Raw genomic sequence first — 25,838 nt, 5'->3', positions numbered from 1 at the left:
AATTGACATTTTCCTCGGTTGAAATTTGACAGCCAAATCATTTTTCAGTTAAGCATTCTAAATACTGAGATGGTGATGCTATGTCAGTCAGTGAGCGTCCTTTAAACTAGGCTTGATCTATATATTCCCACCTATAAATGTTTTCTCAAATATTGTTGATTGCTGCTATGTAACTCTGTTGAAATAAGAATAGATATGCCATTGCATGTTTTAAATGGATTCGGTATAATATTTCTTTTAAATGGAGTGAGACTTATGTTACTTTCATATTTATGACAATCACAGTACTATCTCTGGAGCAACTACTCAGTTCTGCTAGGCTAATCCATGATCTTGTTCCTCGTTGTCAAGATTGCACAATTTTTCAGTACCTCCCATTGCTATAGAAGGGCCAACAATTTTATGATTGATAAGTGATCACAACACGTGCCCACATAAAAGTGCCAGCAATAGAAAAGGCACATCTGTTTGGCAGCATAATCAATTTCTGCCATAACTCTGACAAATTGTAGGTTAGAACCGGGAAAGAATTCAGAGGTGGCGACAAGCTCCTAATGGTATTAGTTTATGAGTGATTAGTAAAAGAAAAGAATCACTTTAAATGCAACAGCATCAGACCATGCTTTCTAAGGTAAGTCAAACAGACATAGTTATTGTTTTGTATTATTCTTGAAATGCTTTCTAAGTGGTCTGCAACTGAATATTCTTTACGAAAATATCAATTGCAAATTCAGCTTATAAAATAAATTTCCCTTCCTCTCAATGTTTAGACCTAAATCTCCTATGTTATGGTAGTATAATAAAATTTCTTATTGTACTAAAAATTAATTTATACAAATCACTATCACACCTAGAACTGCAGCAATCGAAAGAGTACCGGTTCTAACATTAGCGACTCAAGGGACGAATGCAAATTTCAAAGGCCTCAACGCTTCCTATGACCCTATCGACATCATAAGCATCATCGGTAAGTTTAAATTCTGTACCGGCCCTCGATAGAGGGCGTGGCAAAGCCGCGCCAGTCTTTCTAGTTTAGACTATGACGGTAGTCCAAGCAGGTAAAATAAACTTTTTCCTTTAGGAAGATTTTAATATTGGAGCCTAGATATATTCAATCTCCCCTTTTTTATGACGATGGACGGTTCAACTAATACATTTTATGATTGCAGAGTGTACTCAAGGACGGTTCTCTGACTTCTTTTTTAGTTTCTATTTTAGTAAATACTTTACAAACCAGTAAACCACACGACCTTAAGCTTCATATATACACCAAACACCAAGTTGAAATGTTTCGTAAATTTTACCCTTTTCCATTATTTCTGTTCAGTGTAGCTCTCAGAGTATAAAATGCCACTCTTTGGACGGAGCGCTTAAATTTGTTCATGAGAAGTTGCAGTTGCTTCACCATTGTCCACCTGAATGGCAACATTATTCTTCAGGGGAATTCCTTGTGTGCTATTAAAAAAGATCGCAATGTCCTGTGTGTCTCTGAAAAAGTTCAGCGGTCTTCAACGCCACTGCTCCAACTTTTTTGTGCCCTCCATGCCACTGCCGTCAGTTTGGGCTCTAACGCCAGTCAAACTGCGGGTGTGAAAAGTCAAAAATACCCTTAAGTCTAAATATGTCATTATTTTTTTGAGCATCTTAACGACTTCAAATGAAAAAAAAACTCAAAATTAGAAAGTTGTAGATCTCATCGAGATCTATAATTTTCATATAAAAATTATCTTCATTTAATTCCGCAAAAAAAATGATTTGATATGATTAATATATCTTAGAAAAATCATATATTTTTTTGCGAAATTAAATAAAGATAATTTTTATATGAAAACTATAGATCTCAACGAGATCTACAACTTTTTAGTTTTTAGTTTTTTCATTTGAAGTCGTTAAGATGCTCAACAAAATTAATGACATATTTAGACTTAAGGGTATTTTCGACTTTTCACACCTACAGTTTGACGGCGTTAGCGCCTAAATTGACGGCAGTGGCATGTAGGGCACAAAAAAAAAAGTTGGACCAGTGGCGCTGAAGACCGCTGAACTTTTTTCAAGGGCACACAGAAATATTACGATCTTTTTTAATGGCACAAAAGGAATTCCCCTTATTCTTCAAGAAGTCTGAGTACCCGTACGCAGACAGCCTGGGCTGCCTCTGACGCCTCAGGTCTTTGAAATCCACGCTGATGAGGCCAAAATGCGCCTTGTAACCCCCGAACATCTCGTAGAGATCCAGTAATGACCACACAGAGGTCATGTCCGCTTCTCTTATGATCCGTCTTTTTCAGCTTGTTTTTTCAGTCCGAAATAGTAGTTTTTCTCTTCCAACAAATCAGCCGAAACAGTGTTTCAGGCTTGTTTTTTCCATCCCTGGAATGAACCATGTATTTATGAAGTTCGTTCAGTGTGCCAAAACATCCAAAGAACGCTCTGCATATGACAAGAAAAATAATGCATGTATCTGATGCAAGCCTGATTCCCTTAGACTTGTGCAGAAGTTGGGCCATCCTGTCAGTGCGAAAAAAAGAGAACAATATACTGTTACCTTATGGCTTTCAATGTGCTTGCAATGTACACCTTCAGGAAGTCAATCCTTTCTACATCCATCAGGCTGTCATCAAATTGTCCAAAGCCTGAATGATGGATGCACTGTGAGGTTAATTTGCAATGTTAGTTTCTGACTTGTGTATCAGAGTGTGAATGCTTCTTAACAAGCATTTCCAAATGTTAGGGATTACCGTTTTCCTGGATATAAATTGAGAAATTCCCGTACTTTTCACGAATGTATTTGAGTACATGCTCAAGCCCTTGAGGATCAACCATTCTGCCTGGTGGATACTGCTCTTATTAGAGCATCAGTGTCAGCAAGCACCTATAGTCATGGCAAATTTCTAACTATTCTACAACAGTTTAGGTCTATGGTATCAACCATCAGTGTACCTGTATAGCGGTTGGCCCGTCCCTGGTCTCTGCAAATGAGGAACCTTTAGAAGCACCTACATTCAGGTTCAGGTATGGATGCACATACATACAGAAGTTTACAGCAGTTTTAACCTCTGAGCAGAGCTCCAATGTCAGCAGCTTGGTCTCGCACGGGCATCTTTGACACATCAGGATTGTTGCTCGCATATATGGAGCTGTAGTGATTCAGTCCAATGAAGTCAGAATGCGCTGGTAACAAGCTCGGATTCATAGCTGGAGAACGATGGAAGGCGGGCACCGGCAGCCTTCTTCATGCTCTCCGGGTAGTCTCCAAATAAGAAAGGGTGCAGGATGCTGAGATTGAAATACTTATTAGTTGTTGGCTGCTATTGTTAGTTTGATCTTCAGCCCTTTGGATTAACGCCCTGATCGGGGGCGTTCAACCACTCTATGGTTGGTGGGTCCCCATCGCACAGCACCATAAAAGAGAAGTTGGGGCTGGGGCCCAAGGTGCGAGGCTGACCTGAGCCGCCGCAACCCTCCTACAGAGAAACCCTAACCTGAACCGATCCAGAGAGAAGGTGTTGCCAGCGACGGGAAGCCACCACTGACATCACCGTCGCCTCTGCATCGCCACCACCGCGCCTACGCTGCCACGACACCGGTGTCCACGTTGCTGCGGCGCCATGGACTCAACTGTGCTAGGGTGAGGTACGGGAACAATTTTCTCATCTAAGTAAGAATTTTATCCCCTGATCTACGATATTAGAGGTACTACAACCTATCAATGGTACCAGAGCCAGGTTCATCTAATGTGTAGATCCAGATAGGGAGAGTAGCGAATTTAGAAGGAGATGAATAGGTTTTCAAATTCCCCAAATCCTAACCCTAACCCTAGATCAGAGACGGCGGGATTTTACCTTGCCATCACCGATGGCTTTTCGCCGCAGGATAGAAACCACGACGGCTCACCGGATCTGGACCGACGACCGCCGGTAGCAAGAACGAATCCTAACCCCAGATCACAGAAACGGAAGTAGCCCTAACCTAGAAGAAGGACGGAGAGGGGAGGGGACCTACCCAGATTTCTCTCGCCACTATCGCCACTACCGTCGTGCGGGAAGGTGACCCCGCCACCGCACGGAATCCACCCGAGCCGTGCCGGCTCGCCGGCGTTCCGCTGCGCCGCGCGCACGCTCAGGGCACCACCGCAAGGCCGCTCGACGGCGACGCGCTCAGCCTTGGGCAAGCGCGCGCGTCAGCGAGGGGCCCCACAGCGGCGCCGCTACCTTCTTTTCTCCGGCCGCCACGGGCTGCCGTCGCGTCATGGTCGTCTCTGACTACGGCGTTGAGGAAGAGAAAGGAAGAGGAGGAAGGGGAGCTGGACTTGGTCCGGTGGATGTCTTCCTCGCCGGTGCCGACGGCCACCGTGGCCGCCGCCGCTGACGGCTGCTCGGCACGAGAGAGCGAAGAGAGAGAGGCAGGGGACGAGAGTGAGTTAGGGTTCAGGGGTGAACCGCCGCAGCGGGGTTTTACTCGAGCGAGAAGAACGGACAACCGTCGGATGCAGATCGACGGTCGGCAGCGCTCGGGCTAATTGTGGCCCAGGCGGGAAAGAGGTTTCCCAGCCCAGGCCCAGGTTGCGGCCTAGGTCGCGTGAGGGCGCAGCGCACCTATGGGCTTTGGGCCGGTTTTCGTGCCTGGAATGCATGAGGGCGCACCGCGCCGCTCGGCCTTGGGCCGAATTAAGTTTTTCTAATTTCAGTAGCAAAGTTTCTGCTTATTTATTTTTAGAAGCGAATTTTGATTAGCTTTTCGCCTCTATTCAATTTTGAACAAACGGGATAAATTGTACAGAGAGTAGATGAGCACAGAGAAATGCTTCTGAAAAGTAAATAAATTATGTTTTTAAGTTTCCGCTGCAAAGTTTAATGTTTCATATCTTCTAATTAAATTCGAACCAACGGTAGAATTTAATTTGAAGACCAGTTATATTTAGAAAATTATGATTATGTTGATCCTCTAATTAAATTGGTAACCAACGGGAAAATTTAATTAGAGGAGTAGTCCATTTTTGTTTATGTAAGATTATGGTATTGTCATTTTCTGACCAACGTTGATGATGACAATATTATAACGAATTTAAGTTTGAAGTTTAAATCTCTGGTAAATTTTACACCAACGTGGTGAATTTTTCAAAGAGTAGATAAGGACCAAGAAATGCTCCTGAACTAAAAGAATGTATTTCATTTAGTTTTCGCTGCAATGAAGTTGATTATCTTCTAATTAAATTTGAACCAACGGGGGAATTTAATTTTGAAGAGTAGTTATATGTATTTCAAGTTGTTTTATGAGTTATATGCATTAATTCTATTTTCTACCCAACTATGATGTATAATTGATGCAGAAGCACCTTGTATGTTTTAATTCGACGATATCAATCGGCTGCATGTCAACGGGCTGCAATGCTGGGGTATGTCAATGAAAAGGCTTGAGTCAAGCCAGTTTAGGATAGTTTTTTATTAGTTTACTAATTTTTTGATTAAATTGGAACCAACGGGAAGATTTAATTGGAAAATGAAGTATAAGTGAATGTTTTAGTCGTCATAACTAAATTTTTGTATAGATGTATCCCGCATGGGGAGAAGTTTTGGTATAGTAATTATGCTAGTCCATCCAGCATGGCTGGAGAAGTTTTGTGATGATTCACATGTTTTGTATCCCGCATAGCGAGAGAAGTTTGGATGGCTCTTATGTTGTCCTAGTATTGACTTTGAAACAATAAAAATGCATAGTCATGGTCAATACTAACCAAAAGATAAGAAAAGATGCAAGTGTGACTTGCAAAAGTATCGCTAATGAAAGACCTCGTTTAGTTCTTAAAGTGAATTAAGGAAAGTGTACTCCTAAACGGATCAAGAAATAACTTTGTTTACATGACACAATCATGTGAATGAAGTAAGTTATAAGTGTCTCCTCGTTTACAGGCTTTCTGAATAGTTATCGAAATTATGGCAGTAAAGTTCATGCCATATTTCGAGGGGGAGAAAAATATAAAGATCAATTAAGAAAGATACTCTTCATTAAGAGTGAGATAAAGATTAATTAAGATGAATATGACCGTCGGAGGAGTACAACGGTTACAACAATGATACCCCTAAGCAGAGAAATAGCTAAATTCCTGGACTTTTTAAAGTTTCGACAGGAAAATAGCATAGTCAGTCTCAAAGATGTTAAGGTGGTGCTTAAAGCGCCATATGAGATTTTAATAGATTAAACCCAAAATAAAATATTTGAAGATACACTATCTTTAGAAAAGATGGAAAGATCTAGAGGAGCATGGTATGTAGAGGTATGTAGAGACCTAAGACTTGAAGAGAAGAGAGACTGTGTGCCCACTCCAATGACTCAGGAGCAACAAGTTTCTCAATACCTATTGATGTTGTATGACCAATATAACACCTGTTGTTAGCTCTTCGAAGAAGATGAATAATGTAAATAAGGATCTTGTAATATAGGAGCCTGTAGAATCAATTGTCTCTTGGCAAAGAAGAGCAACAACAGCCCCATATGAAGGTGCCAGTAGCTGAGGCCCTAGAAGGTCTCAAAGAATTAGTAAACTAGTTTTCTGATGACTATGAAGTTTATGTTAGTAAAGAAATTTAAATGGAGGGTGATCCCACCTCATTTGAAGAAGCCATGAGACGCGTTTACTCGTTTAAATGGCAAAAAGATACAAAGTTGAAATGTGTTCGATGAGTACCAACGATGTTTGGGACTTACAAGTAATTCCTAATGGAGCCAAAACAGTAGGCTGTTAATGGGTCTACAAGACAAATTGTGACTCCAAAGGGAATGTAGAAAGATATAAAGCACGACTTGTAGCAATATGCTTTACGCAAAGAGAATGAAAAAATTACAATGAGAGTTTTCTCTCCAGTCTCATGCAAGGACTCCTTTAAAATCATAATGGTGTTCATGGCACATTACAATTTAGAAATACATCAGATGGATGTAAAGACGGCATTCCTAAACAGGGATTTATTTGAAAACGTTTACATGGCATAACCCAAAAGGTTTTTGTCATGGAAGAAAAGAACATATGGGATGACGTATATAGAAATCCATTTATGGGTCAAAAAGTAAGTCTCTATACAGTAGTATTTGAAGTTGATGAAACAATGATAAGAGAGTTTGGGTTTTAAAGAAAATGAGAAAGACAATAGCGTTCATACGAAGTTCAAGAATGGAAAATTCATTTTTCACATCCTGTGAATAGATGACATTCTACTCACTAGTAGTGATGTTAATGTGATGTTAATTTGTCATTGGAGAAGAAGTTTTGTCCTCAAGTTTCAATATAAATGATTTTGGTGAAGCGTCATTGGTTCTAGGAATCAAAATTCACCAAGATAGAAGAAAATAGGGGTATTAGGACTATCGCAAATGCATACTTAGAAAAGATTCTAAAGAGGTAAAGTATGCATGCGAATAAACATACGTCTGCTCCTATAGTCAAGGGTAATAGTTTTGGAAACTTTAAGTGCTCCAAAAACCGATATGAGATCGATCAAATGAATATGGTTCCATATGCTTCAGCGGTTGGAAGCTTGATGAGTGTATAAGTACAAGTAAGAATTTACCCTGACGTAGTTAACGTATCCGGGATATTTTTGCAAAAGTCTAATCCAGATATAGATCACTGGAATGGAGTTGAGAATGTCTTACAATTTAGCAAAGTATCATAGGCCTCATGCTGAGTAAGAAAGAATAAGAACTCTCAAATAGTTGAGGGTACAAAAGTTAAGTCTCGGCGAGATGTGTAGTGAAATCCACAGCAGTTGCTAACACTCGCAGTTGGAGTATTATTGTGGAAAAGCTCCAAAGAAACAGTTATGGTATCATTAGTGATGCATACCATAGTATAGCTTGTCATGAGGCTTAAGGAACAGGCAAAAGAGGTTAAGAGAATATGTACCCAAATTTAACAATGGTAGACAACAGCAATAACCATTTAAAGTAAGTTAACTCCTAAGACAAAGTCAAGTGTGCTGCCAAACATATTGACACTAAGGTGTATGTTGTAAAGGAGAAAATCCAGAATCATGTTGAAAGCATTGAGCACATAAGTACCGAGTGAGTACTTGCGGATCCGCTTACCAAAGGCTTACCACCCAGTGCGTTCAGAGAACACACAGTCGACATGGGTTTATGAGAAAGCCTATGATTTCTGGATACTAAGGGCCTAGTTGTGTATCTGCTTCAAAACAGAGAGGTGCGTTGTAGCTGTTTAATCTAATGACAACAGACCATGACAATGAGACATGCTCTATGCACTGGTTTGTTATGGAATGGGAATAAGATAAAATAAGTTAAGTTTAAGATATAGGGTAAGATCAAAGGGGAGAATGTTAGTTTGATCTCCACTAATTGGCCCAACGACCAATTGAGCACTTGGATCAACGCCCTGATCGGGGGCGTCCAACCACTCTATGGTTGGTGGCCCCTCGTCGCACAGCACCATAAAAGAGAAGTTGGGGCCGGGGCACGAGGTGCGAGGTTGACCTGAGCCGCCGCAACCCTCCTACAGAGAAACCCTAACACGAACCGATCCAGAGAAAAGGTGCTACCAGCGACGGGAAGCCGCCACCGACCTCACCGTCGCCTCTGCATCGCCACCACCGCGCCTACGCTGCCACGACACCAGCGTCCACGTTGCTGCGGCGCCATGGACCCAACTGTGCTAGGGCGAGGTACGGGAACAGTTTCCCCATCTAAATAAGAATTTTATCCCCTGATCTACGATATTAGAGGTACTACAACCTATCAACTATCACAGTTCATGAAACGAGTGATGTGAGCCAATAGTTGTCCAGCTCTATACATACTTGTAACAAGTGCTTGCGGTAAGAGATTCGACGCAACAGGATGAGAACCAAGTTGCATAAGGAGACGTTAGCATACCTGCCAAACAAGAAGTCGTTGGCTCTTTCCGTTGCCTGGATATCTTCATCTAAATCTGTCAATGAGTAGATGCACAAGAGTAGAGGTTTATGCCTACAACGCCCTTCTGCACAGCCTGAAGGCGAAGAACAAGGCTCAGGTGTGATGTCAAGAAAGTTGAGCAGAAACACAAGGCTCTGAACTGAAGGGAATGAAAATGGCAAACCGACTTGGTACTTCTCCCGGTATAGCCTGACAACCGAGGAGTGAGCTAGCAGATTGTAGTGTAGAAACAGGTAGGGCTCCACGGTGGAGTTGCCAACTGTGCAATCATGCCCAAATGGATATGAACAACGTCCAGGCGCCACAATTCCAACGTCATAGGAACCTTGAGCAATGATGTTGGGTTCCATCATAGTTGTCCAGTGTGCCACCCTATCGCCAAACTCGCGAAAACAAACGTCTGCATATGCTGTGAAGTCGTCTCTGCATATGTTTGGTTCCATCATGGTCATACCATACAAAGCACGTGGAACGGTTTTCATAATTCAACGTTATTTTTTTACCTGGTTCACGTAGAGTAAAAGCAACTTACACAATTCTGGGGCTCAGCCATCCATTGTACTCATCTTCAAGGATTTGGGGGAGGTCTAGATGGTAAAGGGCAGCATGTACCTGAATACCTGCACAAGGGTTGGAAAACGATGATTCAGTTTCAGTGAGACAGTGACAAACAAATGCAGTGCAGTGTAGTGTAACTCACCTTCTTTCACTAGCTCATTTATCATATCGTTGTAGAACTGCAGCCCTTATGGGTTCACTGCTCCTCTCCCATCTACATGATCCCAAAGTTATGTTGGATATATTATGGGCTTGGCCCGTATAATATTTAATAAATTAAATAAAACTCTATGGTACGTAACATTAAGCGTTGTATGGTTTAATACCATACGAGATTTTGACTGAACGTTGACTCAGCTTATATGGTTGGAAATTATTCATCTTAATTGAGAAGCTGATAAAATGACATAGGCGTGCCACACGCACGCGCGCCGCCCCCCGCCGGCCGGGCCGTGGCGGACGGCGGACGGGCGTGGCCAGTCTTTTGCCACTTAATCCACATAATCACGGGAGTTTCTCCCTTTGATGATGGAGGCGAACTGATTGCGTCAGGGATCTCCCTTCCCGTCACAGCCATATATCCGAAGTCCTCCGTCAGTCCAGATCTCTGTCTTCCGCAACCGCTCCCGAGAGAAACCACATCTCAGCAGCCCTCTGGCTTCCCGCTTCCCCGTTCCGTACCTCTGCGTGCACGGAGTAGCGGGAGAGCAGGTGCCTCCGGAACCCTCGTCCGCCTGACAACCTTGAACGGGATGTGCGGCGATTAGATTTTTGGGGAGCGATCCGCGACTGCTCGTCCATGTACGCCCTGATGGTGATCGCTCTCGGAACCCGTCTTCTTCCCGGTGATTGCCTGCGGAACAACAAGGCTTCTTCTTCCTGGTGATCAATTCATGGGACTGCACTGCGAACATCGTACTGCATCGACTGTGGTCCACGACTTCGAGCAACGCACTGTGTCGACTAGTACGAATGGAGCCTCCAATGCCCTCGGCATGGGACCCTCCGCTGGGTACAATCTGATCTCAATGATTATCACATTTTGCATACTTACTGTATCGATCTGTATGACATGTCTGCATGCTGTAGAGTTCGTTAGTGATTTACACATGCACATATATGTTGGCACAAACCTGCTGATATTATATTTCTGGATTAAATTGATCATGAAAATGCCTAAATTTCTAACAATCCAAAAATATAATCTTAGGCAATTTTCTGTCAGTGATTTTCCTGCTGCTTTGAAGCCAAATAATTTTGATGGCAAGAATTTCATGATATGACATGCCAAGATGGTATTGTGGTTGACTGCGAGAAACTGCTATCACGCCGCACAGGAAAGCCTGAGCAGTTTACTCCTTAGGAGGAGCAAAAGTTCTTGGCTACCGATAACCTGTTTCGAGGCGTCGTGATTAGTGCACTTCATCCTAAGTATGAGAAAAACTACATATCTTGCACATCAGGCAAAGAGTTATGAGATGCTCTTGAGGCAAAGTTTGGAGTTTCTGATGCTGGTAGTGAGTTGTACCTTATAGAGCAGCTGTATGACTACAAAATGGTTGAAAATCGTTCTATAGTCGAACAGGATCATGAGATACAAGCGCTAGCAAAAGAACTAGAACATTTCCCATGTTTGTTGCCCGATAAGTTTGTGGCCGGCGGTATAATCGCTAAGCTGCCACCTTCTTGAAGGGATTTTGCTACTTCTCTAAAACATAAGAGACAAGGGTTTAGCGTGGCTGAACTTATTGGATCTCTTGATGTTGAGGAGAGAGCGAGAGCAAAAGACAACTATGGAAAGGGAGTTGAGTCTTCCGCTGTAAATATGGTGCAGAAGAAAAACTCATTTGCATCCCGTAATAAAAAGAAGAAGAACATGCAAGAGAACAACAATGCAAAGCCTAAGAAAACTGCACAGTTTAAGAAGAAAAACAACAAGAAAGGTGGAGGTTGCTTTGTTTGCGGGAGTGATGAGCATTGGGCAAGTGCGTGCCTAGACCGTAAATATAAGTAAGAAAAAAAATCAGCAAACATGGTGATTAGCAAGACTGGAGGAGGAACATCTGGGTATGGTAATTCTTTATGTTTTGTTCTTTCAGTTTGTCTTTCACCTGAGTGGTGGATGGACAGCGGTGCTAATATCCATGTGTGTGCTGATGTTTCTTTATTTACTTCCTATCAGGCCGGCAGGACTGGAGCCTTGCTGATGGAAAACAATTCACATGCGCATGTTCTTAGTGCTGGTACGGTCGTTCTGAAGTTTACTTCGGCAAAGACGGTGCTATTAAAGAACGTGTAGCATGTCCCCTCCATCGAGAATAATCTTGTTAGCGCTTCTCAGATGTGTTGTGATGGCTTTAAAATTATGCTTGAGTCCAATAAGTGTGTTGTGTCAAGACATTGATCATTTGTTGGAAAATGTTATGATTGCGGAGGCTTGTTCCGCTTATCTTTGCTTGATGATGTGTGTAATAAAGTGGTGAACAATGTTAATGTTTCGGATGAGTCGAATATATGGCATTCACGACTTTTTCACATTAATTTTGGCTATCTCACGTGGCTTGCAAATCTGAATTTAATCCCAAAATCTAACTTAGTCAAAGATTCTAAGTGCCAGGTGTGTGTGCAATCGAAGCAACCGCGCAAGCCTCACAAGGCTGTTGAGGCGAGGAACTTGGCACCATTAGAACTCGTTCATTCTGATTTATGCAAAATGATTAGCGAATTAACTAAAGGCGGTAGACGATACTTCATGACATTTATAGATGATTGTACTAGATTTTGCTACGTATATTTATTGAAAACTAAAGATGAAGTGTTGCATTATTTTAAAGTCTATAAAGTTGAGGTAGAAAGTCAACTTGAGAAGAAAATCAAGCGTTTGCGGTCCGATCGCGGGGGAGAATATTTCTCAAATGAATTTTCTGAGTTTTGCGCGGTGCATGGAATTATTCATGAGAGGACGCCACCATACTTACCACAGTACAATGGGATTGCATAGAGAAAGAACCACACTCCAACTGATTTGGTTAATGCCATGTTTGAGACTGCGGGACTATCTAAGGAATGGTGGGGTGAGGCTATATTGACAACATGTCATGTCCTGAATAGAGTGCCCACAATGAACAAAGAAATTACACCATTCGAGGAATGGGAGAAGAAGATATTAAATCTCTCTTACCTGTGAACTTGGGGTTGTAAGGCAAAGGTGAATGTGCCAATAAACAAAAAGCGAAAGCTTGGACCAAAGACTATTGATTGTGTTTTCTTGGTTATGCTATTCACAGCGTGGGTTATAGATTTTTAATCATAAATTCTAGTGTTCCTGAGATGGATGTTGATACAATCATAGAATCTAGAGACGCTACATTTTTTGAGAATGAGTTTCCCATGAAAAATGCACCTAGCACGACTGGTCATGAATATATATTTCCCCATGAGCATGAAAATTTTACTCTGATAGAACAAATTGAGGAACCCTATATGCAAAATCCTGAGGAGGATGACACTATAGTCACAAGAAAGAGTAAGAGACAGAGGACTGCAAAGTCTTTTGGCGATGACTATATTGTGTACCTTGTGGATGACACACCAACGACCATTGAAGAGGCGTATTCCTCTCCTTATGCTGACTTATGGAAGGAAGTAGTACGGAGTGAGATGGATTCTGTTATGTCTAATGGAACTTGGGAAATTGTTGATCGTCCTTATGGGTGCAAGCCTATAGGGTGCAAATGGGTGTTCAAGAAAAAGCTTAGGCCTAATGGTACTATCGAGAGGTACAAGGCAAGGCTTGTGGCCAAGGGTTATACTCAAAAGGAAGGTGAGAATTTCTTTGATACTTATTCACTGGTTGCCCGATTAACTACAATTCGAGTTTTGCTTTCCTTGGCAGCCTCTTATTGTCTCATCGTTCATCAAATGGACATTAAGACAGCTTTCCTAAATGGAGAGTTGGAGGAGGAGATCTATATGGATCAGCTGGATGGGTTTGTAGCAAATGGTCAAGAAGGCAAGGTGTGTAAATTATTAAAGTCATTATATGGCCTAAAACAAGCTCCTAAGCAGTGGCATGAGAAGTTCGATAGAACTTTAACATCTGTTGGCTTTGTTGTGAATGAAGCTGACAAATGTGTGTACTATCGATATGGTGGGGGTGAAGGAGTCATTTTGTGCTTATATGTTGATGACATACTGATCTTTGGATCCAGCCTCAAAGTGATTGAGGAGGTGAAGGGATTTTTAACTAATAATTTTGAGATGAAAGATTTGGGAGAGGCTGATGTTATTCTCAATATCAAGTTTCTGAGAGAAGGTGATGGTGGGGTAACTCTGTTACAATCCCACTATGTGGAAAAGGTGCTGAGTCGCTTTGGGCTTAGTGAATGTGCACCTGCTCCTACACCTTATGATCCTAGTGTGCTATTGAGGAAAAATCGAAGAATAGCAAGGAATCAGTTGAGATATTCCTAGACCATTGGTTCGCTCATGTATCTTGCTAGTGCAACAAGGCCTGACATCTCATTTGTTGTGTGCAAGCTAAGCCGGTTTGTGTCAAACCCAGGAGATGATCACTGGCGTGCTCTTGAGAGAGTGATGCGCTATCTAAAAGGCACCATGAGCTATGGTATTCGTTATACCAGACATCTGAAAGTGTTGGAAGGCTATTGTGATGCCAACTGGATCTCTGATGCTGATGAGCTTTATGCCACAAGTGGATATGTGTTTTCGCTTGGAGGTGGCGTTGTTTCCTGGAAGTCTTGCAAGCAAACTATCTTAACGAAGTCTACAATGGAAACAGAACTCATAGCATTAGACACTGCTGGCTCTGAGGCCGAATGGCTTCGCGATCTCCTTATGGATTTACCGGTTGTTGAAAAACCGATACTGGCTATTTCTATGAACTGCGATAACCAGACTATGATTACAAAGGTTAATAGTTCTAAGGATAACATGAAGTCTACAAGGCATGTTAAGAGATGACTAAAATCTATTAGAAATTTGAGAAACTCCGGAGTAATAGCGTTGGACTATGTTCACACGTCTAACAATCTGGCAGGTCAGTTCACTAAGGGTATGTCACGCAATGTGATAGAAAATGCATCGAGAGAGATGGGTTTGAGACCCACATGAAATTTACTATAGTGGTAACCTGTTTTATGTGATCGGAGATCTCGTGAAGTAGGACGGTGAAACAAACTAGTAGTAAATTATGAGGAAAGATCCTTAGTAAGACTCATTTCTGATGCATATCTTTCCTATCTGTAAGGCATGTTGATTTTTACCTTAATGTGTTCCAAGTGGCTTGCTAAAGCAAAGATGTTGTCCTACAGAACATCTTTTGAGGAGCACACCTATAAAAGTCAGACTGCTGGTCATAATCTATGAGATTTGGGTGATCTCTAAATACTCATGAAAGGCACTGGAGTATGACTTATATGCTTCAAATAGAGGGGATGCCTTTTGCAGCCAAGTATTAGCTAAGGACTTTAGTAACATTCACCTCACACAAAACTGGCAATTCAAGGCTAAGTCCATTGTTCAGCTATGACTGAGTAAAACTATTGCTCTAGATGGATGTTCAACTTAACAGTCTCCATCGAAACACGGGTATATAAAAGAAATGTGGTTCTGAGACTACTTTGTTACAAACCCTAGAGTTTGGTGGGAATTGTTGGATATATTATGGGCTTGGCCCATATAATATTTAATAAATCAAATAAAACTCTATGGTACGTAACATTAAGCGGTGTATGGTTTAATACCGTACGGGATTTTGATTGAACGTTCACTCAGCTTATATGGTTGGAAATTATTTATCTTAATTGAGAAGCTAAGAAAAGGACATAGGCGTGCCACACATGCGCGCGCGCCGCCACCTCCGCCATGGGCCAGGCCGGGCCAAGGCCGAGGCCGTGGGTGAGGCAGGCGGGCAGCGAGCGAGCGGGCGGGCGTGGCTAGTCTTTTGCCACTTAATCCACATAATCACAGGAGTTTCTCCCTTTGATGGTGGAGGCGAACTGATTGCATCAGTTACCGTCCCTTCCGTTTCTCTGTCTCCTGGGATTCTCCGTTGCCTTTCTCCCTTCTCATCGCAGCCATATATCTAAAGTCCTCTATCAGTCTAGATCTCCATCTTTTGCCACCGCTCCCAAGAGAAACCACATCTCAGCAGCCCTCTTGCTTCCACGTCCCGTACCTCTGCGTGCACGGAGTAGCGGGAAGCAGGTGCCTCTAGAACCCTCGTCCGCCTGAGTTCCTTGCAACGGGTGTGCGGCGATTAGGTTTTTGGGGAGTGATCCGCTACTGCTCGTCCACGTACTGTAACACCCCTAGTGTTATGAGCTCGTTTAGCACAGCGATTTAGGCCTAAGTCAAATTTTTGACACGAGTTTCTTAGAATTTTTGGATTTAAAATATACTTGATGTGATAAGTGAATCTGGTGACCCCGTTTTGTGGACTCGAATAAACGCTCAAGTTAAATCACGCCGTGCGTAGAATTATTTAGGAATGTCGAACGACGATTTTAGCAAATGGTTTGTTCTATTAGATTAAGCATGAAAAGTGACTTTTATAAATAAAATAAATCCATTAATAAATAGAACGATATATATATACTCATGGGTTTATTTTGATAAGCATTAACTGACGAGAAAGAGCGCAGCCGCTTCGTTTATTTTTCCTGTTGTACAACGTACTCGTTGCTTTGCAATTGCACCGTCTCGTCTCCCGCCGTGGCTCTACATCCCAGCGCCTCAGTTTGCCTACGCTCCTGTCTTCTCTCCCTCGCTTGCGTCGTATCTGAATTTTAATGAGAGCACGTGGTTCTGTCCATGCCACGCCATGTGCTCTCACCTTCCTGCATTCGTCGCTTCTAGCCATGTTGTGCCATCCCATCCTGCTTCCCTTGGCGTGCTTGAAATGGGTGGTGACCCTACACGTGTCTCCTTGCTTTGCCTCTGTCTGCTGTCTGCCTCTGTTGCGCTGCCGTGCCAACATGCCATGTCCACTCCCTGCCTGTACGTGCACCGGCACTAGCCACGTTGTGCCGTGCGCCCATATCCCATGCCCTGTCCTTACGTTGCCGTGGCCCGCTGCCGCTGCTGTCTCGCATGCTCCGCCATGCCTCACCATTGTCGCGCCCATGGCTCCTCCCGTGCCCACAGCGCCGTCCCCTCCTAGTAACCTCCTCCGCACGCCGTAGCTCCACGGCGCCCGCATCGCTGGTTTGTCCGTGCCTCACTGTGGCCGGCCACCTCTCTCGGCCGGGTCCAGCATGCCATTTCCCTGCTCCCTGTTGTCTCTCAAGAGCACTTGCCTGACTGCACCGCCGTTGTCGGACATCGCCTTGGCCTACTCCCCACGCGGGAGCTCCTTGGTCCCGAGCTGGAGCCGAAGCCAGCGCAGCTCCACGCCGCTGCTCTCTGCTGCTCATTCCACGTGTAGCACCGGCGGCTGCGCTCTCGCTGCTTTCCGCTGGCACCTACGGCGGCTCCTGATGTCGGCTGTTGCACGCACTAGCGAGCCAGGTTTCCGTGCCACACGTGGCCGTCTTGGCCACGCACCACTCCACGCTGGACCGGTGGCTCCACAGCGCTCAACCTCTAGTCGCCAGCCGCCATGCCCGCAGCCACCTCGAGGCGCCCTTGGTCACGTGCCATGCTGCTGGCTGCTTTGGTCAAGTGCTGCGCCATGGTCGCCACCGCACGTGAGCGCGCGCGTGCCCTTGGTCCGCGTCGCGTCTCCGCGTGACGCACCACCGCAGCGCCGTTGTCGTGGCCCACACGACGCCGAGCTGCTCCGCCTCGCCTCAAGCCACCTTTGCGCTGGCATCGCCGTGCCGTGACTTCCGTGCGGCTGCGCTCGTGGCTCACGGCTCCGGGCGACCTCCGGCGCGGGCTCGGCGAGGTCTGCCGACTCATCTACGCCTCGCAACGCCTCCTCCCATCGTCGTGCCATGCCTCTTGCCCGCCTCCATCGCCGATGGGTTGCTCCTATGCTCCGTGCGCTCTACTCCTGGGAAAGGAAGGAAGGTGAGATGGGTGAGAATCTAAGAAGAAATGTTATACAGGGTCCTTACTGTGAAATATGTGACTTGTTTGAATAGTGAGCTAGATCGTAGGTTGATTGGTTAATAACGTGGGGTCTTTTCTGCAAAATGGCGCGCCGAGGCTGGGCCACGCCGCTTGGGCCGACAAGTTGCCCACGCGCGGCTTGCTAGGCTGGCCTATCGCCGTTGTCGCGCCCTGCTGGGCCGCCCACGCCGTTGTCGTGCCTTGCTAGGCCGCGCTGCTGGACTGCCGTCGCTGTTGGGCCGCTGCGCCGCGTTGGGCCGCGCCTGCCTTGCCTGGGCTGCCGTGGTCGCTGGTCCAGACGAGTTGGGCCGTTTCGGGCCCAAGGTTCTTTTCTTCTTTATTCGGTATTTTGTTAATATTAGTAGTCGGCTGAATATTTGAAAATTCATAGTAAATAGTAGAAAAATCATAAAAATGCCAAACCAGTTTGGTTGAGTTCCTAAAATCATGATCTATCTAATAGTATATTTTGTTCACATAGTTTGATAATATTCTTGGAAGCTATATAATTAATTTAAGGCACTTAATATTGTAAAAAGATAACTTATAGGAATTGTTGTGATAAATTGGTAATAGTGTTGAATTGAAAATTTATACAGTATGCTCCTAACAATATTAGGTACTCACCATAATTTTTATAGCTCCAGAATAATTAGTTTGCTAAATAGATAATGATGTCCTATTGCGAATAAAGATTAAATCGATAGGATAGAATAAAGAAACAACTTGGATTTATATAACTAAAATATTTGTTGGGAAATAATGCCTTCTTTGATAACATGGATATGTAGACCAGCGTTAGAGCTATCTTGTTAGCTTGTGAGGCATGATCGGATTTCTAAGCGTTTCGGCTGTCATTGGTTATTTATATCTATGCATTTGCATCAATACATATCATATAGGTACGATGATGGATCAGCGGATTAGTTGAAGGATGATTAAGAATTCGAAGATGGTGTAATGGTATTCTCTCCAGGATATGATGCAATGGGATTTCTATTCAGTTGATGGTGGATGATCTGAAGATGCAAATACTAACTTTTAGTTATATTTTACCCAGGCAAGCCCCGGTGCACAACCCCTACTTTTTTGCAGTTTAAATTATATTTGTGCATTAAGTTTTAAGGAGTTGAATGAAACCCACTTGCATATATATATCTTTATCCTATGAGTCTTACTAGTATGACAGGATCGGGTAGATTGCTATGCTACAGGAACCGGTAAAAGTCGAGTGATTGCCTGTCACTCGCGAGATATAGGAAATATGTTACTATATCATTATCACTTAGAAAATATAAATGGTGGAAAGAAAAAATGGTGACCGGGCAGAGGATATGGTTTGGGTATTGGTGGGTGTAAAAGGTTGTGTCGCCGTGGACGCGGGGCATGGCTTGGTTACACTGCTTTCCCTGTCTGTGTCGGTTAAGGACCGGTCATTGCATAAGCCATCGAGGCAAGTCACAGATTTATTATCCCGAGCACATACTTGTGTATGGGCGCTTGGAAGACTTGTTGCTCTCTTGTCATGGGTTTTGGCTCTTTTCGGACCGACTGTCAGGGTTTTGTTTTGGGTGGAGGAGGTCCTTGCACCGCACTGAGTCCGGGACACAGAGGCAGAGTTTGGACGGGGACCTAGGACCCCAGGACAGGAGGGTGATGGGTTGGTCCTGCTTGTGCCTTGGGTACAAGCGGGGCATGTGTTTTTGGGGTACCTAGCTGGGGACATTGATTCGTGAATCGCCGCCGAGTCGGTACGACTTGTTTCGTGCCTAGCACCGTAGTAAGAACTAAAAGATGAAAGATATAATGGAAAAAGGAAATCTGATTGCTTACCACCTACTTGAAAGTAGCACATATACTTACATAGAATGGTTAGTTAATGAACCAATGCGGCTATTAATAAAAATCGAATATAAGGACGCACGCTTAGTAATGCTTCCTGCAAATGCAATAAATCCACAAGCCAGATAGCCTTGCATATCCTTAGAGTCTTTTCTTTCCTTCTGTCGGGTAAGTCTTCCTGAGTACAATTGAGTACTCAGGGTTTTATTCCCCCTGTTGCAGGTGACAGGTGGATGCTAGAGCTGACCCTTGTGTGTGGATACCTCCTGGTGGGCTCAGCGAGGATTTCCTTTACGCTGCGATCGTAGTTTTTATTTATAATTCTCACTAAATGTTTTTATGAATGAAAGTATTATGACATGTTGTCATAGTTTATAAATCAATGCTTCATCATGTCATGATTAGATATTTATTTCCGCTGTAATTCTGATCACATGTTTATATTCCGCTGTTCAATTAAATTGTTTATAACTCTGATGATATGATTATATTACGTTGTTATAATAATAAATATTATACTCTGATGTTGTATTAAAAGTGATGTAAGAAATGATTAACAATGATGTAAGCTTTATTCTCTTATTTGTGATCCTGATGGAAAAATGTGGATTTTCGGGTTCTCCCCTTGGGTGTGCCCGACGAAACTGAGTAATTTAGTGTTCTCCCCTGAGTGCTTAGTGTCTAATAGAAGACGAGCATTCCTGGGAGGCATTAGATTAGGCGGTTCTGCCACACGTATGCCCTGATGGTGATCGCTCTCGGAACCCGTCTTCTTCCCGGTGATTGCCTGCGGAACAGCATGGCTTCTTCTTCGTGGTGATCCGTTCGTGAGACTGCACTGTGAACATCGTCCTGCATCGACTGTGGTCCACGACTTCGAGCAACGCACTATGTCGACTAGTGCGAATGGAGCCTCCAATGCCCTCGATATGGGACCCTCCGCTGGGTACAATCTGATCTCAATGATTACCGCATTTTGCATACTTACTGTATCGATCTGTATGACATGTCTGCATGCTGTAGAGTTCGTTAGTGATTTACACATGCGCATATATGTTGGCACAAACCTGCTGATGTTATATTTTTTGATTAAATTGACCATGAAAATGCCTAAATTTCTAACAAGTTAAAATTAGTAAAAATGGAAAATCTAGAATTTGTTACTAGGCAAAATGAAAAACTGAAATCATGAGGTTAGTTGCACACTGACTAGGAATAAGTCTTGACCAAGATATGGTGAACCTGTAAGCCTTCATGCCTATGTCTTTCATTAGCTTTACATCTTCCTGAATGAGAATATCAACAAAAGATTGAGATATTCCAACTTACAACCGACTAATATTTTCTCTGAAAGAGTGGAAATACCTTATACTTGTGATAACCATCAGAAGCAAAATCACCGGTGTGCTCATTTGGATTCCTTGCTATTGCATTAGTACAGGCATATAGTCAGGGCAAATGCAAATGCAAATGCAAATGCAAATGCAATACAGAGTAGTAATGTTTACACTTCTTGTAACTGTAGAGTGTGAAATCTAGCAAGACAAGTTGCCTCATCAAGAACATGTGAAATCTGAGCTCTTTGCAGCATTAACAGTTACCAATTTGCCATCAGAACAAATCAGAATCGAACTAGTGCATAAAATCCTAGAGTGATGAGATCAGAAAAAGCAATTGACTACCTGAGTGAGCGTAAGTGTTCCAAATGCTTGGGCTCTTCCCATCCTCATCCACGGCACCCTCATACTGCCCCAAACATATACGGAAGAAAAATGAGGCCAATTGAAACCTCTTTACCCTGATTGATCCAAACTCTGGGGCCTGTTTAGAACGCAGGAAGCAGGAATCAAAAATACAGGAATAGGAAAAAAACGTAGGAATGGGGTGAGTGTGCAGTGGTAAAACAGAGGAAAGGAAAAACGTGGGAAATAACTAGAATTGGTGTTTGGAATGCAGAAATCCATAACACAGGAAAAACGCAGGAAGTAACTCATTCACTGTTGTTTGTTCTTATCAAAACCTTCTCATCTTTTAACGTTATCCGTTCACTGGTCATGCTCTCTCTCCTAAAAATAGTTAACTCATTCGCTTGTTGAACTGATGAATCGCGCACGCTCTCTGCAAACACGCTTTCCTCGGGCTTCCGCGAAAACATTGGCTTCTGGTGGATGTTCTGATTCCTTTGTTTTGTGAAGCATGCTGCCCTTTCCGGAGGAACGGTAAAGTCTGATTCCTTTGATCCAAACGGTCAGTGACATCATCAAGACTCTGAAATGACTTTCCTCTGAAATTCCTCTACGAATCCCTCGTTCCAAACAGCTCCAAAGGCAAATCCGTCAGGGAAGTCATCCACTGTGAAACGGAACGCCGTTACAGCATGTGATGAAAGCAGCAGCAGCAGCCGCCGCCGCCGCCATGGCAAGAAAAGCAGCAAGCGTCCCCACATTGCTTTGTTGTCCTCAAGGCACGCGCGTACGGAGGGCTTCTTAATTCTTGTGTGGTGTTGGATCATTGGATGCTGCTGGCCTGCTGCACGGATGGCAAACCGCCAAACCTGCGACAGGTGTACTGTACGTGGCCAGGAATATTTCTTAGCCAAGGCTTATTTTTAAAAAATAGATAAGGTTCCTAACTTTTTTTTAGACGAAGGAATAAATTAATTGTCGTGCAGCAACCAAACAAAGCCATAGAAAATGTTACAACCTATGCAGGATGCAGACTTAAGCCACCTTTGGCACGGCTCATCCAAAACAGCTTCACCGGTGAAGCTAAAGCCGGTGAAGCCAGAAAAACTGGTTTTTCCTGGCTTCTAGTTTATTTTAACCCCGGCTTACAAAACGGCTTCACACTACAGTGCCTCGATTTACGTAAAATAGATGAAACCGAAGCCGGCATAAGCCGTGCCAAAGAGGCCCTTAGCTCATTGCCTCATTATTACGCCATATCAACATTTGCTGACTGATTGAAATCAGTAAATAACCGGTTATAAGATAAAATAAGATAAAAAAAAGTATTCCATCACATAACCTGTTACTAAATGGCTATCTACTTGGCAAAAGTTCCGATGGCAACCGCACCCAAACTAAGGTTGACGTGGCACATTCATGTCCTCTCTGTATTATGATTTTTGTAACAATCTCTATGTGCCCTTGAAAAGCACATACATTAAAGATGTGTGTATCAAAAATAATATTATCACTGTGTAATTACCCAAATCACCAAACATAGAGATTCCGTACATTATAGGATTTATATCTTTTCTTTTGAACGCATATTAAGATTATTAAAATTATTGCTATGTCATTACTCAAATGACGGCCTCCGGTTAGTAATATTAATATATGTGTTGTCATCATTTTCATTTGTATGTCTCTAAATCTTCAGTATATATTAAGCTTAAATTATATCAACTCTTGTTTTATCCCTTTTTGTGATATCATCAATCTATATTTTAATTTTCAACTCTTATCATATTAGTTGTTACATCGTTTTTATTCACTTGTTAAGTTAAAACTCTAGTGTTTATTGTATTTTTGTTTTTTTATTTTATTAAAATATAGATTCTAGATCCTAGACTATACTAGTTACTACAATGCCATAAGGAGAGTCGTTTTAGCATTCCCTGCATCACTCATTGTCCAAAATTTATTTGCTATAACAACGAATTATATGTGAATTAGTATTTTATAAAAAAAAAGATAGAGTGCTTAAAGTTAAATTGCGGGTATTAATATCTCATAATGTTTAAGTTAAAATATATAAAATTATCTAAAATAGTAGCTTATAAAATTTATATCCCGATCGAATTCGTATTTTCATAAATATCCCATAATGTTTAAGTTAAACACTAGGGATGAAAACGGTATGGAAATATCCAACATAATCTATATCTAAATTACCAACATAATCTACTATTATTTTTTGAAATAATCATATTTTTTTGGAATTATGCAGATCTTAGCATATGTGCATGCATGAGTTATAAATTATATCTAATTCTAGGTTGAAGGCTTTTAGCAATCATGAAAAGTTTCTTTAGCAAGTTCTACACCAATGACACCCAGCCCAGTATCCATCTCGATTACCTGTTTCGACTATATAACAAAATGAATCCTAGCTACAACAATCCTCTCCCTGCTTCTTGTCGGTGTTTCGAACCACCAGCTAGTAAATTTGTATCTGCGTGTCTGGGTCGGATGGTGTGCTCGAAGGACACAAGGATTTATACTGGTTCGGACGGAATGTCCCTATGTCCAGTCTGTTGCTGCTTGTGTTACCAGCACTAGTTTGTAGTAGGGGTTACAAACGGGTGAGAGAGAAGATCCCAAGTCTCTGGTGAAAAGATCGAACGGAGTTGAGTCTTGTTGAGCTCGTTCAGCCGTGTGTTCGTGCCTCTCCCTCTTTGTGGGGCGTCATACTTCCCCGTTTATAGATTAAGGGAAAGGCGTAGGTTACAGAGAGAGAATAGGAGAAAAGCGAGGGAGAAGAAGGCCTCCTGGGTCGCTGCGTCCTTCATCTCCTTTTATGCGGGTCCCGTCGGCCCAGTAGATGATGACGGGGATGGCTCCACGTCGCGGCCCTGTTCGTCATTGGCACTATACACAGGCGTCGTCAGCCTATCATGGCGCTCCACTCCGGTCCAGTAGGCGGCGTGGTCAACAAGTATTCCTGTCAGAAGTCATACGTGGATTAGACAGCACAGCGCCAGCACGCCCGACACTATTGGCGACATGAGCCCCTAGGTATGGTATGTCGTGTCCATGGGTCACGTCGAGACGTGCCCGCTTCTCTTATGATGTCAGAAGTTTGACCCTGGGGTCGTACTCTTAGACCTATAGTGGTTGGAGGCGGTATGGATCCCCGTCGAGAGAGACAGAACCCACGCCCGAGGGTTCTAGTGAGACGGAGCCCGCGCCCTCGGGGTCAGGCGAGGTGGGGCCCATGCCCTAGGGCTTGGGCGAGACGAAGCCCATGCCCTCGGGGTCGGGCGAGACCTTAAATACTTGAACCATTCGGGCGAAATAACATTCGTGGCCATTAACTTTCTTCCTCCGGGTATCCCTAATATCGATAACCGACAGTAGCCCCTGAGCCTACGAAGGAGTAGAATACTCCTTTGGAGGCTTTTTTCAGGCGGGAGGACTCTGAGGGCCTTGATCTCCCTTTGTAGCCCACGAGGTGTCTTGGTAGGGTTGCGATCGGACTCCTTGGGAACATGTAGTTGCGGGATTCGGGGGGCCAGAAAAGATTTCTCTTGACTCCGATCCCTCCCTAAGATCTGGTCGATCCGCCATCGTCATGCGACCGCGTATTTGGTCTCCTTACGAGTCTAACTTCCCTCAAACCCCCACGCATAGCAGGGGTCTAGTCGAGGGGTCAGCTCGTCTTGTGATTGTCCTCCCTCAAGCGTTTTTCGATAAAACGGAGGGGCTGAGTCATGCCATGTTTTCCTTGATGGACGAATCATGGTGCTCGGTGAGCTATTAACGGGCTAGTCCAAGTGGAGCCCTGGCTTCCCTTTCGCGTGGGCTCGGCATGGGTCAGCTGGTGACCAAATCCAGATTCTTGGTGGCCAATCCATATAGTTCTTGGGTCCGTTCGACTGGTCCTAAGGGCTCGCTACCTTTCTTCAAGGAAAAACCATGGACTGTGAACCGACCAAGACTTTTACATGGGCCAGGATGCCTGCGGCGCTCATGCGCCTGGGTACTAGCCGCTAGCGGGCCCATCCCTTTCCACTCCTCACTCTAAAGGCGCCCTGGACCAGTTGTGAACCCATCGGTGGGCCAACCTTCGAACTCCTGGGCCTGAATGGGTCGTGGGAGCATTTTCAGCTTTGTATCCCTCTTTACCTGTGGCGGTTCTCAGCCCATCGAATGGGGTGAACCATCATCCGACGCGTCCTTCGAGGAAGCAGCCAGAGGTAGCGTGCGCACGATCTTCAGGCACAGGACTTATCTGCCAAGATAGATGATGAGATCATCCCCCCAAAAAATTAGTTAGTTAGATAAACGAGGCGGTGGTCTTGTAATAAATGAACAAGTTTTAGTTCTTTTGTTTCGGTCAAACAAACTTTTGGGTACTTTTTTCTTTTTGTGTTATAAAAAGGTTACTACATTCCGACCCTTTTCTGTTGTTAAGGCTACAAAGCTTAAGGCGCGGGCGAAAGAACCCTGATCACGCTGGTGAGCAAGAACGACGTAGCCGCTGGGGCGTAGGTTCCTTGCAGTCCGACCAACTTTACTCAGTGTTCGTTTCCCTAGCTCTTGCTTTTAGATCTTAACGTGAGAAGGGGTCAGGTACAACAATTGTTTCTGGATAGGTATGCTCTTATTGGCCCCCGAGTGAGGCCTGGCCCCATGCCGTTGCTGGGAAAGAAAGCATTTTTGTATTTCAGAAACACCATTCTTAGTTTTCATGGGTAAATGCATATG

The 25,838-nt window shown here is 43.6% G+C and overlaps 1 pseudogene; it reads right to left on the bottom strand.

The window, feature by feature from the left end:
- Positions 1-1,370: 1,370 nt before the first annotated feature.
- Positions 1,371-21,850, bottom strand: LOC136516986 (beta-glucosidase 20-like; annotated as a pseudogene).
- Positions 21,851-25,838: the final 3,988 nt, after the last annotated feature.

This window comes from Miscanthus floridulus, chromosome 17, assembly GCF_019320115.1.
Source record: "Miscanthus floridulus cultivar M001 chromosome 17, ASM1932011v1, whole genome shotgun sequence".
Lineage (NCBI taxonomy): Eukaryota > Viridiplantae > Streptophyta > Magnoliopsida > Poales > Poaceae > Miscanthus > Miscanthus floridulus.
Note: the sequence above shows the minus strand (reverse complement) of the source record. Positions and strands in the feature narration are given on the sequence as shown.